Below are 14760 nucleotides of genomic sequence, written 5' to 3'. Positions count from 1 at the left end.
CCCTCCAGAAGAGCAGGAAGGGAGTGAGGTACTGATGGACAATGTGCTTCCAAGTCTCTGGACACAGAAACCTGCAGAGAGGTACAGAAGGCAGTGAGGCAAGTTTGGAGCTGCCTCATACCAGAACTTTCTGGTGGAGCAAAGCTTAGCATAGAAAAAAAGCAAGAGAATTTAGTAATCAGAAGAAGGATATCCTTAGATTATAAAACATCACTCAGGAGTGTCTGGAGTTTGTTGGCTTTTCTGTGATGTGTTATTTTGTTAATAATGAAATTTTGGAGCATTTACTTCACTGGTAGAAATTGTTCTTTTCCAATTAAAATAATCAGTATATCCATTTGACCAATATAAACCATTATTTACTTTCTCAGGCTCCATACACTGGGAAGAATCTTTACTGCATCTGTTTTTAAAATGACAAGTAGGGCTTTATTCTTGGCAGATACCTATCACATTTTAAACCACCTTCTGACAGTTGCAATGATAAGGAAGCTTAGAGCTGTCTTACAACTATTGTTGGTGGCTATATCCTGACCTGTTGTTGTTTTTTTGTTTTGGGTTTTTTTTGTTTGCTTTGTTTTGGTTTTTTTTGTTTCAAATAAATATGAACAGAACTAGATCTCAGGGTTTTGTTACTATTACTGCTCAAGCAAATGTTTGCTTTTTCTGTTTATTTCTGAATGCTGGGTTCATGAGAAATGCATCTTACACAAATGTCTCTGAAGGTTTCTATATTTTTTGATAAATACACATACACACAAAAGAAATTACAATACATGAATGAAAGACTAAGCAAGTGCTGTTACAAGCTCCTGAAGCTGTAACACCCTGCAGTTGATACAAGCTGTCAGTATCGGTGCCTTCCAAAAAAAAGCCATTGAAAACCAAAGTTTGATGCTAGGCTTTTAATTTTTCTAAAGTTCTTGAAATTAATTAATTAAAGATTGCTGCCATGTTTGTAAATTGATCAAATTCATGGGGCTGTTAGGTTGGTTGTCTTTGTCACGTCATATTCTTCTTGTTCTTAATGACAGGAGTAACAGTTTTAAATTGTACTGAATTGAAAATACATTTTAAATTAAGCCATCCAGGATGAATAAATAACAATACACCACGGACAGACAACCAAAATTGAGTCAAACATGAATTGATGAGTCATTCAGAGTATAGAACACAACATTAGTTTTGATATCATTTTACAGAAATGTCAATTTTTAAGCAGAACTTCATGTGAAAGTACATTGGGGGTTATCAGCATTATTAGGGGTTTCTGTTCAGGTATTCCTATGTTTTTAATATGTGGATACACAGTGTAAGCATTAAGAATGATCCCTATGCCTTTCTTTGAAAATGACTTTCAGGATATTGAAAGAAAACTCATCTTCAAAGTGTTTCCAGCTACATTTGTACAAAGGCTGTTGCCATTTTTGTGTATTGCTGTTTTGGCACCTATGCACTAACACCAGCCTCTGCTGCAGCCACTGGAATAAGCAGGGTGATTTTTTTTTTTTTTAAATTTAGATAGGGAAGAATGAAATTCTTCAGAAAGAACAGTAATTAGAATTTACATTTTAAATTGTGATTTTGCAGTTTTTTGTTTCTTATTTGAAAAATGACTTCAGGCTACTGGCAGTCAGATAATGTACCATACCCCCTTCTTGGAAGCTCAGGGTTCATCACTGACTAGGTATCATGAATCTTACGAAATATCTACTTTCTAAAACTATCGACTCGTAAATGTGCTCCTGTGAAATGGTGTGATTAAATATAACCCATGCCCTGGGGCAATCAGGAGTATTCCTGGATGAAGGGAAAATCAAACTAATGGTGAACAAGCCCCTAGCAATTTCCTGTTATGTTGCTTAAAAACAGAGAGATGATTTTATTTCCTTTCTGAATATCAGGATAATTACACGTTTCTGGAAGGTTTGCTCTTCATAATGGAGAGTTAAACATGAGTTCAGATCAGAATTTAAAAGAATCTATAGTCCGGTGGAAGTGTCTGCAAGCATTTAATTTGGCAGGATGGAAACACAAATCCAAGTATTCCAAAGATTCATCAGGATTTTGTTCTGTGTTTCAGAGTTGGCATCAGTTCTGATCTACTGTAATGCAAATAGAAAGTGGAGTTAAAAAAAACAACACCTTTTTGTTTTTCTTACCTTTTGCAAAGATGTTATTGTGTCCTCCAGAATTAGTGTTAGATCAAGGGGCTTTTTCTGAGCATTGTTCTATTATGTCATCTATTAATTCTATTAAAAGTAACCAAAAAAGTGTATTATTTCTTATATATTTTCAGTTTTTGCCTTACCTGTATGCATATTACTATAGATCTCTAGTTTAAGAGTTCAGTTTATGGTAGTGAAACACAAGTTTTCAGGTTTTGCAAATGAATTGAAATATTGGAGGACTAAGGTAATACTCACTTGAATGTATCTGAACCCAATGCAAATGAACAACTGTAGCACCAACAATTGATATAATCACTTTAAGAATATTTCCTCTATCTTAAAAAACTTTGTGTAACTTTTTTTTTTTCATCAAAGACCAGTTTATCTAACAGTTTTGGGGGATTTTTTTGCTTTATTTAGTTCTTTTTTCAAACTTTTCTTCAGGGTACTATGTGATCAGACTAAAGAAATGCTTGCTCTTCATCTTAGCTCCTTTTAAAAATGTTGTCCTTTTGCAGAATTGAACTCTAACTTCTTAAAATACTGAACAGTTTGATCCACATAGAAGGACCTTCAGAACAACATGCATTTAGCAGTTGCATTCACATCATCTTAAATTGTGTTGGTGAATTTCGATAAAAAAATCTGATTTGTATTTATTCTCTGACAGAAATCACAGTGCTTTGCCAGTTATTTATCCCTTCTTACAGAGCTTCCAGACTTTACTGATCATATTCAGTTCTAGGGCAGTGGAAATAAGCTGTCCACCCATTGCAAAAGCAGCAGTGGAACCTAAGTAGGTTACTCTTTTGCTTTCCCTCCAGCTGCTTGTTACAGTTCTCTTTGTCTGGATAAGGCATGAAGACTCCAAAACTTTCATTTTCAGACACTTTTCACTCAAAATAACTGATCTTAACTTAAATAACAGGTCCTTGCTAACCCAGCATAGGAATGTCCTGCTATTAGTGGAATCCAGTGCCAGACTATAGTCCTTAGCTAGAATTTACTTGTTTCTATGTGATTATATTCTTATCAGAGTTGATATTTCTCCTTTTGTCATGCCTGGAAGCACAAAAAAAGCAGTCTGCAGGTTGCAAGTAAATTACAGGCACGTATGGATCTTTCAGCAAGAAAGATATAGGAATGCAAATTATTATAATTATTACTGCTATAATAATGTACTACAACATGCTCCTTTTGAATGGTGATGGAGACTCAGAGTACTGGGAAGAATAAATCAAAAGCCTTTTCTTCCTCTTGTTCAAACACAATACTCTGAATTTTGCTCGCAAGTAGTTTCTTACTGTAGAAGAATAAGTACTAAGAGCTTCTGCTGCTCCCTGCTCTGCTATTCCACAACCTGGACCAAATTTTTGGGCAAGTTGTTTACCTAATTCTGTTGGTTATGAAAATATGAGTATGTGTTTCACACATGAAAATCTAAAATTTTTGTTATTTACAACGTATATTGCCAATTGCAATCTTTGACAATTTAATATCTTGGCAAGCAACATGAATTTGCAATCTGTGAGTCAATGTAACTAAAAGAAATGCAAAAAGAATGATATGCAGTTTGAAATATCAAATATGTAATTATTATCAAAATTAAAGTAATTTCAATATAGCCAAATACAATTTTAAACACTTGATTTACGAATACTTTTGCATCAAGAAATGCTGATCGCAATAACCACAGACTCTGAGTCTCCAGAACCTTCATAAAACAATAAAGAGACTTCATTTTAACTTGGATAAAATATTTTAAAAGAGAAGTGGTATAAAGTTAAATGTTTGCAGAGGGGGAATAATGTTGTTTGTGACTCACCTGGTCTTTATGAGAACAATCAGGCCCTGATGGTGCCTGACCATGACAATGTGAATTACCTGGCTGCCCACAAACTCTCTGCTTCCAGCAAAGAACAGTCATCTCAAGGATAGTTTAAGAAAGCCCATTTGTCCTTGTCATCAAACTTCTCATGTAAATTGAGTGGATTCTGAAAGTTTGGGAGTGTTTTAGCTGTGGAGAGCTCATCTATCACTAATCTACTAAATTTAATTAATGGCTGCTATTCATTTTTTCAAACAATTGCATTTTTGATATAGTTTTTGCTCTGTAGTGTTAATCATTTTTTCCCCACTTTTCTGATGGTCACAGAGACTAATTTGCATTTTTACATCGTGTATGAGTTACAGTTTCTAACCTCTAAATGTTGAAAGTAAATATCCATTTCTTTGCCCTGGCAGAACAGAGTTCCACTCCCCAAAATATTGTATCACATGTATTTTATTCTCTACCATGTTAAACCTTCATCTCAAAAATGTACAGCAGTTTCTCAGCCTGTCCATAGTGAACTTTTTAGAAGACCATGTCTTTTGTATTTGCTTCTACATCTGGAAAATATCATCTGTATCAATATTTTTTTTTGACTCGTAATAATACACCATTCACTTTGAGGTGAGTGTCTGCACTCAATATTGTTACTTTTTTCTTTTTTTTAATATGCATTAATTAAAAGACTGGAAGGACTTACCTCAGATTTTTCTTCATCTGTGTCCAAGTATATCATCATCTGGTTTTAGATGTGGTAGTTGATTCCTGTGAAATAAGACTATCGGTCGTGTTGTGTCTGTATTGTGCTGATTCCAGGCAAGTTGTTTTGGAGCCAGAAGGGAAATGTATGGAAATCTTTGTTGCATCACCATTCCCATTAAGAAAACCCCATCAAAATAGTGTCTTGTTTGGAGGGCATATATAAAATAACTTGTTCTTATCAACGTAACCTGTGGGTGTTTTGGGGAGGAGGTTTCTTATTTTGGGTTGAGTTTGTTTTTTTGGTTTTTTTTTGTTTTTGTTTCATGAAAATTGCAGCAGGTGAATGAGATGAGAAATAATGTGCAACAATAAGGGTTTGCTTAAAATCAGACATTTGTCAACAATTAGGATTTAGTGTTCTTCAAAGAAACAAATGGTAAACATACATGATGCCAACAGCCATGGGTAAAAATAAAGTTGAAAGGTTTGTGTGGGGCTTTTTTAAAATTTTTTTAAAAAGTACCAAATTTGGACCACAGCAGTTATGTGTGTGTGGTATCAGTTACTATAGCTACTGTTCAACATACAGAGTAATTGATGCAAGACTAGTTCCTTTTTTTACCTTCTATGTTTTTGCTGTTTTCATGTTTCTATGAATAAGTTTTTTAGGTAACAATTTATAGGCTGCAAGCTAGAGGAGACAAGTAATATTGTCTACTAGAGTCTCTTCCTGGGCATAGAATATCACTTTCCAATTTATCCAGTGAAATTTACTCTCGTAGTGGTTGTCTGTTGTTAATCAATCTCTTTCTTGCATTTTAAGGAAAGACAGTGAACTGTCTTTCACTATAGCAGAAATGGGGCAGGGCTGTGGAGTGCCTGAAATCACAAGGGAAAAGTCCTCCTTGCAATTGAAGCTGACTGTGCTCCATGCCATGATATCAGCAGAGTTGTGATGCTGTCCATGCTTCAGTTTTAAAGACCCTTATTCAAATATTTTGATGACTAGTTCAGAATCCTAGAAATCCTCCTGCTCCCCTTTTCCTTCCAGTTAGTCTAAATCATCCATGACAGAATTGTCTAACCCATCCTTGATGAAGAATTCTCTTTTGTTAAACTGGTCCCAGGCTTCACTGTCCTTGCTGTCAGAAAGTTTTAATCTTGTGTCTGTACTCAACTCCCCTTCTCAGCAATTCAAGCTCATTACTTCTTGCCATGTTACAAAAGGAAAAAAAAAAGCCCCAAAAAAACCAACTACCTTTTTTATTTTCCCAGTTCCTTTTTATATATTTGGAGACTGCAGTTCACCTCAAAGATCTCTCAGATTCAAGTGCTTTGGTCACTTAACCTTTCCTCAGGGGCCATGCTTTCATCTGTTCTCATGGTGGCAATGAAAGCTTCTTTCACCATTGTTTCTTGGTGCCTGTACGTACTCCCAGCTCGCAGGTGCATAAAAACGCTGTCAGGAAAGATTCAAGGCTGAATGGATGTGACGTGCTGACGTCAATGACCCAGGCTTCAAAACAACTTTATAACCTGGAGAAAACAGAACAAGCCTATAAAAGCTGTGGGAATAAAAAAAATCTCTTGATTTCACGGTGCTGCATAATCCTTCCTCAAATACAGCGAGCCCCCAGCAGACCCACACAGCTTGCTCAGCCTCTGGCTAGTCATTACATGTTCAGGCTCAACTCTTTCCTCAAGTAAGCAGATAAAATAACTGTGTTCAAAACATGTCTTATTTCCTTGCTGGAAACCCTTTTGTATGAGTTTTCTTGCAGTGACAGGCTCATTCTCTCTGGCATGAGACAAATGAGCACACAGTTCAGTTGCTGCCTTCTTCTGGATGTCCTCTGGTGTCTTTATGTCCACCCCAATCTCGTGTGACTGAGATTCTGTATTAATCTTGCACAAGGCAGCTGGCTTGGCCCTTGAAAACAAAAGCTATGAAGGAAGGGTTTTCCAGATCACTGAGTTCTTAACAGTCACCTTTGTTTTTTCCCTTGGGGTGTGCTGTTTCACATTTGTTTTAAACCTGTGGTCCTGGGGCCTGTCAATGAAAGGGATGGGTTTCCCCCATCCCTAGCCACAGATCTTGCTTTGTGTTCACTATATCATCTGAACAAGATCGTTGGACTGATCCAGCTGAAAATGAATTCAGCAATAAAAGTAACAATGAATTGTCTGCACATCTCCTCTGATTTGCTGTGGGGTGGCACAAACACCATTGGAGGAATAAAGAATAAATTGGGGCTGGTGTGGGGCCAAGGCAGGGCAGCAACCCAGACTTAAATTCATTGAAGTCACTCTAGCACCAGCTTGGAGGAATCTAATCATTATTTATCTCAGCCAGATCATTAAATTTCAACCTTACCTCCTCAGTAGAGTTGTTGCAGTGATTTAGGCTTCCTCCCTCACCAGTCTGTGTGACAGGTGTTCTCAGTGCCATCCCCACATGCTGTTATACTATTAGGCAGGACATCACTTTATTCTGCCTATTCCAACACACCTGCATCACTGGGAGTGTTGTTTCAAATGTGTTTGTACCCACAGCTTTGTATTCTTAAAAAGAATGTCCTGGCTTGTCAATGTTTTTGGAGCTCATAACTGAGACAGGTGAAGCTTTAATGTGAAGCTACATAAGCTCAGGAACATCAAAAGCAGCAGCATGAGAAGGCGACACATCCACATTTCTACCTTTTTGGATACCACCAATTTTCTGCACACCAAACCAGTTCTGCTCAACTGCTTCTGAAGTTGTGCCACATTTTGGCACAAGCACAGCAAATGCTGCACCTCTGCACCAGCTTGGGTGTCTTGCACATGGCTTGAACCTTAGGCACAGAGGTTCATGCTTTGTTGCATTTGGGTTCAACTGAGTGACCCTTCAGAGCACCAAAAAAGGCAGCTGAGGCCACACCTCAGTTTTGAGCACAGCACCCTAATCATAAGATGCTGGTTCCTTTTTGTGTTTGCATTTCTGCAGCAGCATATTCTGGATCCTGTGGGATCCTTCTCAGGGCTGGGTAATTCAGCTGATGTTGAATTACACAATGTACTGTACAATAATGCAAGATATTTTTCATCCTTTCTTTCCACATTTTTACATTTCAAGAATCCCCTTCCGCTTGTACTGGTAACAAAGCAAAACCCTGCTCAAACCTGTCGCTGCATAATTTTTCTTATCAAAGTCCTTTTCCCATAAAAACTTACGTTGAAATATCCAACAACCTTAGGAAAACATGTGACTTCCCCCCACCCCCCGCAATTACTGCCTACCAGAAGTTGGCTCCTCTATTTAAAATGAGACCTTTAGACCATTTGGGTTTTATCTACACTAAGCCTACAGAAGAGGTTCCTCCTTGACCCTGCAGCTGATTGTGAAACTGTCAGGAGAGAGTTATGCACTTCAAGAAGACATAAATCATGGAGTTAATCATAATCAAGCTGCGGAAGTTAGACAGGAATCAGTTAAAGGCACAAAACCAATCCAGCAGCCATTGCAGCTGCCCTTTTTGCAAATCCATCATTTGGAAAAAGATAAGCATCCGAGGAAAAACAAATGCCTCTTGCTTGAATGCACACAATTTCCAATAGAGAGGTGGTTGCCTTGAAATCCCGGCTGTAATTTAATTTTCTTTATTCAAAACATTAATTAGAGGTGAGGATGGAGGAGGGGAGGGGTTGTTTTGGAATTTGTGGGGGTTTTGTTGGGCTCTTTGGTATGTTTTTTGTTTGGTTTGCACTTTATTTGGGGGTATTTTGTGGGTTTTTGTTTTCTTTTTTTAATCATAAAGTTCTCTGTCCTACCTGATCCAATAGGGATTATTGCAAAAGAAGGTTTCTGTCTTCTAAAAATCTATTAGGTATTGGACTGAGTGAGCACGGACCTGAGTTCAGAGAAGATGTGCAAAATTCAAGCCAGACTTATAAACTGGAAACTGAAATTCTAAATGTAAAACCTCAGGGAGTTTTGAGTCCCTTATTAGAATTTCTATCGAAAGATTTCCTGTGGTTGTTACTTAAGAACATGGAGAAAGGATAGTATTGCTCTAGACAAACACAACTACAGAAAACAGGGCTTGGGACAAAAAATATTTGCTGCTTGATTGAAGCGAGGGCAGATAAAAGGGTGGGAATCCTGTTTCACAGTGAGATAAAACAAGGCCAATTACCTTTATGTATTTATTTTATGTCAGGGTTTGGTGGATTTTGGTTGATTCTTTGGTTGGTTGATTGGGTCCTTTTTTTTCAGTGTGGAGAGGGAGAAAAAGAGGGGGGAGGTAGAACAAGAGATCAAGAATAATGACTTCTACCCGAGTCTGCCTTATCTAGGGTGAATGCCAAGATCAGCTGTACTATCAGCTACTCTGGCATATTTAAAAAAAATATTTTTAAAATAGTTCCATTTTATATAGAGCAATATACTTTGGAGAGGAGAGTTTATTCCTTGTTGGATCCAATGTCCAAGGTAAATGAGTATTCCATGGCAACTGGAGTGTGGGAGCATTTCACAGAGAGGGCATTAGCTGTGTACACAGAATAAAAGATCTGCAGTAGGAGATACAGAGGGCAGCCCACCAGCAAGTCTGATCATAACCTCAGCCATCTGGTACACTGGCATTAAAGCAATTTCTATGGATACATTGATTTTTGACCAGGAAAAGGGGAAACTGAAACTTGCTTGTGTTATGGAAGTGCCTTAAACACCGGATTTCTCTGCTATTATTTTTCTTCTCTGTGCCTCTCATCCTGTCTCTGTGATTTTTATTTTACTTTTTTTACCGGAAATTCCATTTTTCTTGATGCAGCTTGCTTTGTGCCTGGTACTGTCGCACGAAAAGTTTTGCTCTTCACATGTCAAGAGTTTGTGACAAAAGAAATCATTTCACTAGAAAACTCCTGATCAAGCTGTAATTGGCATACTTCACCCCAGAGTGGTTCTGTACAAAGGGAGAGAATGCACATTGCTCTGCTCTGCTCCTCATGGTCCTCAACTCTGATTAAAGATGCTTTGCCATCTGTGAAACAGTTGCAGCAAGAAATGTGACGGCAACTCCATTTACATTATAATCACTTTGAGCTTAGATGTTCCTTTAATGCTTGCTCTTTTGTCTCCGGATAATTTGGGAATAAAACCCTCGGTGCAAACATATTTAGGGCACGGCCATTTCTGAAATGTTTGGGTTAACTGTCTGTGTTATTCAGGAAGTCAGATTAGGTGATCACAGTGCTGCCTCCTGGTCATAGGTCCTGTTTAATTAACATTTGCCATTTCCCTTGCCCTTTCAATGTGTGAAATCCAGCCTTGACACTGTGCAAGGGCTCTGTGTGGAACACCCCCTTCTCATCCCCCCCTTTTTTTTTTCTTGTATATTTTCAGCTGCCACTTACCAGAAACTCTCTGGGATAACAACATGAGTAGTGGAAGTCTACTGTCCCAGGAGAGTACGCTCAGCTACAACAGGTCTGAACTCAAAGTATGCTCAACTCTTTTGGAGCAAAGACCAATAGAACTTAAAATGGAAAAGGAAGTTGATTGGACATTGCTGAGGCACTTTTTGTTGTGGGGTCTTTTTCTCTTCTTTTAAAAACAGAACAAACAACTAAAAAAGTACCAAAACCAACGTCCCGCACAAGATTTAATGACTCTACCTTCTGAGGGAGATGTGTTGAAGGAAAATCTTGTCTTGCATTTCAGAGGATAGTTTAAAAACTAACAGAAAAAATAGAGCTTTTCTGTGATGGTCTTCAGCACCTGCTGTTGTCCAGCAGATGGTGCTGAGGAAAGTAGATGTTCCTTACAAAATCAGGAGTGGATGTTATTGCTGGGTATTATTTCCCCACTGTCCCATGCAATCCTTACTGCTTCTGCTACATACATCTCAAATGGTGTGGGGGAACCTCCCTCCAGCATCAGCCACTGGAGATGGAAACATTCTACCTCTGTTTGCCAACCAGGTATGCAACATTCCCTGGGGAATGTTATGTTCTGCCCTTGATTTAGCACACAGTCCTAGAACTTCATCTGTTGAAGTTCTAGCTATTGGTATTTTGCAAAATGCATCTCATTGCCCTGAGAGATGGGAATTTGGACCAGACTAGCACAGCTATATCCCCAAACCTTGATTTTGCCTTGCACAGATTTACCAGAAGGGTTTCTACCTTTGGCTTACACTATCTGACAATTATCTGGCTGTACAATACATTACAGTTAGAGCTGAACAAGTAGATTAAAAAATTTGAAAGCACTTGTGACATCAAGGGGCAGATTAAATCACCAAGACAATTGAATCATATTTTCAGTAGAAGATAGCATTGGAAAATGATTAAATCTACAGGCTGTTTTAACTGCCTTATGTCCTACGCTTCAAAATATTGAGGCCAAAAGTACTGGAGACCTCTGCTGCTCAAAATGCCAGTTTGAATAGTTCTCTAGGGCTATCAAGTCTCCCCTGGAAGTAAATCTTATAAAGGCCTCAGTGTGAATCAAAGTTGAGGCTTGCAGTGTTTACATATCTTATTCCATAGAGACTGATCCAAAGCACTTGGTGGAAAGGGGGTGGGTGATGTCCCCATGTTTATTTATAAGAACTGCTATTTTATTTGTACCTCAGCCATGATTAGTCCTAATGGTTATTTAACTCACTAACTTATTCAGATATCTGGACAGAGCAATTGTTTGTGAAGGATCAACCCATTTGGTAATCTTCGAGCAGGGCTTACCTGCCTGCTCTTTACTGGTCTGGGAAAAATAAAGGGTGGTGTTCCAGGGTCAGACTGGGGCTGTCATGTTGATTTGGGTTAGGACTTGTAAACTGGTGTTCAGTTCCCTATTCCATGCAAATTCTTCCTGTACCAACAAGCAAGCCATCTACTTTCCCTCTTTGTCACTCCCCTATCTACAGTACATAGATAAAAGCCTCCACATTATCTCAGCAAGGACTTAAAGAGTGGAAGGATCTGTCATAGCAGCAATAGGGAATACATTTTCTTTCAAGTTTGTCTGATAGGCATGGGGAATGGATGCTCCTGGAGGGGGAGAAAAAGATTGTCTTTTAGAAAGTAAATGCAATCAGAAACTTCTGCTGAGGAAATTATCTGATGTTTAAAGAAAAAACAGAAATTATGCTTATTTTTTTCTTTCTTTGATTCCCCTTGATTCTCTGAAAATTATTTCTTTCTGAATCAGCTGTTTACCCAGTTAGTATTATTGTCTTGCCAGACCTTATTTGTTAATTGTTTTGCTGTGTCTCTAAGTAATAACGTTGCATCCTGTGTTAATTTGACTTGGAAAGAGAAGTACGGGATAGTTCCATTCGGTAATCTGCAGAATAATTTATCCTCACTGGATAATCCAAATATTCAGCACCTTAATGCTGGGCTCGGCAAGATAAAATATTGACACATACCATGAAACAAAGTTCAGAGCAGTGATTCTGGAACTAGGGCTGACTGGGGACTGGTTGTGCTGCCTGGGGAAAACTGCCCAGAGCCCTACAGATGTGGTGAGCATGGTAGTGCAGTAGATTTCTGTACTGGTAAGCTCTGCCTTGCAATTAATGCTGTGCCTCTGTTTGATCTGCTTCAGGTAACATTGGTGGCTTTCTGTAGGAATAAACCTGTGCACACAAGGAAACAACGTTGTAAAGGGGGGCTAAGGCTGGAATCTGATGTGACACAAGTAGGGGATGGAGAGGCACTGCCCCCCAGATGTGGTGTGAGCTGCAGGCCAGGATGCCTCATGCCCTGCCTTCAGTACTGCAATGCCTCTGAGTCCTGCCCTGCCTGGAGAGCTGTGATAGGCAATTCTCCCAGAATCCAGAGTTATTGTTTTATCTGGCCAGAATCCACAGCTTACATATAAAACCCTTGTCTTCACCTTTATGGTCAGAGCTGTCCTTTGAATGTTCTACTCACATTTGGCTAAATGACCGATGACACACAAAGGGAGTATTTTCTTAGCCATTAAGGTGGCTTTTCTAAAAACACCGAATATTCAGCAGTGTTTAACCATGTGTACACCCAGCTGCTTGTCTGTGCAGTGAAAAATGAGTTTAGTGTTTTGATACACGACAGAAGAGCCATCTATATATTTCAAACTAAAACGACAAAATAACTTGGCATATTTTCTTAGCGCGGTCACATGGTATTAAAAATGTTTTGTGGAGGAATTATTTTAAGCTATAAAATATTCTGTTTGTTTTTTCTGACTACTGAGATAACAGCAGAATGTTTTGTCTGCACTTATACAGTCTTCATTAGCTGCTGGAAGATGTAAAACTGATTCTAACTTCTTGGAACTTCAGCTCAAAACAGAGATAATTTATAGTGCTTTGGATGGGAAGTTTCTGAGAAAGGAACTTACTTTAATAATAGGAGATCAGTTGGGGTTTTTTTCTTTATTTTTTTTTATGATGGCTGATATTTAGAATATACATTAATTACTATTAGTGATTGTGTTACTTTTCTTTGGATTTATTTCCATCTATATGCGTAGACCTCTTGCTCATAGTTGAACTGTTGGTACTATTAACCATCAGCAAAAAGACTAATTATCTTTAGTGTGATAAGACCTTGATGCCCTCTAGAAATATGATTTTGTTTCACTAGATATTATATAAACAGACAAAAGCAATCAGTGGCTGAAGATTTCACAGTTTGAGTATGGCATGGAGCAATGGATTATGTTAAACAGATAAACATTACATAGGGACAGCAGGTTTTCTCTGGTTTATTTAATTTGATTTGGTTTATTTCATTTGTTTAAATATTAGGTAAGTGGTGCTCAGTAAAAATGGAAGGAGATCATTTGATTAGGAAAACAAACAACAGAGGAGAGATGGAAAGGGAAGCACTGGACTGAACTCAGCAGGGAATAAAAGAATGGGAAATAAGGCAAACAGGTAATCTAAGGGCTAAAATGAAGTGTCAAAGTTGGAAGAAAATACCTGGATTGAAAACTATAGTAAAATTCCTGAAGACATCATGAACATATGGTATTACTGTAGGTATTGTGCTGGTCAGCCTCCAGTTTTCATGCCCATTTTGTTTAGAAAGACCTGTTCCTGTTCTTCACCATGTCTGTGCACGTGCTGGTAGAGGGTTGGGGCCAGTCCTGTGCTGCTCAAGTCATCCTCCTCTGCTGCACCAGTGCTTCCAGGCTCTTGGCAGCCTGCTCAGGTTCAAAGATCCCTGTGGGGTTATCTATTAAATGTGAAGAACTAGACCAGCATAAATTGATCTTGACATCAGGAACACGAAAGGAACTTAAGCTCCCTTCTGTAGTTCTCATTACAAAGGAGGTTCTTGGTGTCTGCAGCTTCCTTTGGGAAAGGAAAGCAAAGGAAGCTGTGCTGTTAGGGAATAGATCTGTTTTCCATCATGTCTCATATTTCAGTGGTCACTTTCCATGCCTCTCTTATTGAAACTCTGGCCATGACACAATGAACACTAGATGTATTCTTTGACCTTGATAATGGTTCAGTTAGTAGGTACTCGGTGACTACTTTAAAATGCATATGAATATTTGGAGAAGTTAGTTGTTTCCCTGTACTGTTTTTAGAGAGGAAATCTTAATCTGGAGCCTGGTCTCTCACATTGTTGCTTTTTAATGAAGTTGAGCCTGTGCCATCTGCTAGATGTACTGATTACTTGGGGAGCTTTCATGTTGCTATTCACTTAAGTTGATATATAATTTATGTTTTATGCTAGTCACCTTGAGGCCTTTCTTCACTCATTCCAATGAAGACATAAGTTATCTCTTGCTGTAGTCACTGCATCATCATTATTCTTTTAAAGCAACAGCCAAAAGAAAAAACAGTTAAATACATTTTCTGTCATAAACCTGAAATCTCGAGCCAGTACCTTAAAATGCAAGAACAAGCCATTAAAAACTGCCTACAAACATGAAACAACTGTTTTAATTTGTTGCCAAAAACAGTTTATCAGATTAAGATAACTGACTGGCCTTCCTAATGTTTGCACTTCAGACTTTTTCTGGTCTGTGGTTTTACTGTGCGGGGTGTCTTCGTGTCACCAGTTTCAGAGTCTGAC

The 14760-nt window shown here is 38.3% G+C and overlaps 1 long non-coding RNA gene across 1 annotated transcript; it reads right to left on the bottom strand.

Annotated features, from left to right (window-relative positions):
- Positions 1-5963: 5963 nt before the first annotated feature.
- LOC108501744 lies at positions 5964-13839 on the bottom strand. Its single transcript, XR_001876271.1, has 2 exons — positions 13656-13839; positions 5964-6240 (listed from the first exon to the last, which is right to left on the bottom strand). It is a non-coding gene; the product is annotated as an uncharacterized LOC108501744 (long non-coding RNA).
- Positions 13840-14760: the final 921 nt, after the last annotated feature.

Source organism: Lepidothrix coronata, unplaced genomic scaffold, assembly GCF_001604755.1.
Source record: "Lepidothrix coronata isolate B3197 unplaced genomic scaffold, Lepidothrix_coronata-1.0 Scaffold107, whole genome shotgun sequence".
NCBI classification, from domain to species: Eukaryota; Metazoa; Chordata; class Aves; order Passeriformes; family Pipridae; genus Lepidothrix; species Lepidothrix coronata.
This window is presented reverse-complemented; position numbering and strand designations above follow the sequence as displayed.